The following is a 327-nucleotide window of genomic DNA, read 5'->3' on the forward strand; positions in this document are numbered from 1 at the left end:
ATGATATTTCGACATTGTGAACTGTAAAATAAATAATTTGATATTAAAGGGAAGTTTGCAGAGCCCATAACCAGGGGCAGGGTTATTATAGTTCACCAAAACAGCAAAAAAAATAAAACAATACAAAAATGGTTTAAAATAAAATATTAAAAACTTATTTTATTCCAGCTAGTTGCTAAGGCAACCTTTGTCATTTTAATTTAGTTTAACTTGATTTACAAACTAATAAAAAAAAAAACAATTGACAAAAATCATGACATTAAAAAAAACACACAAAACTTTAAAATGGGAAAATATATATATATATATATATATATATATATATAT

This window comes from Carassius gibelio, chromosome A2, assembly GCF_023724105.1.
Source record: "Carassius gibelio isolate Cgi1373 ecotype wild population from Czech Republic chromosome A2, carGib1.2-hapl.c, whole genome shotgun sequence".
Classification (NCBI taxonomy): domain Eukaryota; kingdom Metazoa; phylum Chordata; class Actinopteri; order Cypriniformes; family Cyprinidae; genus Carassius; species Carassius gibelio.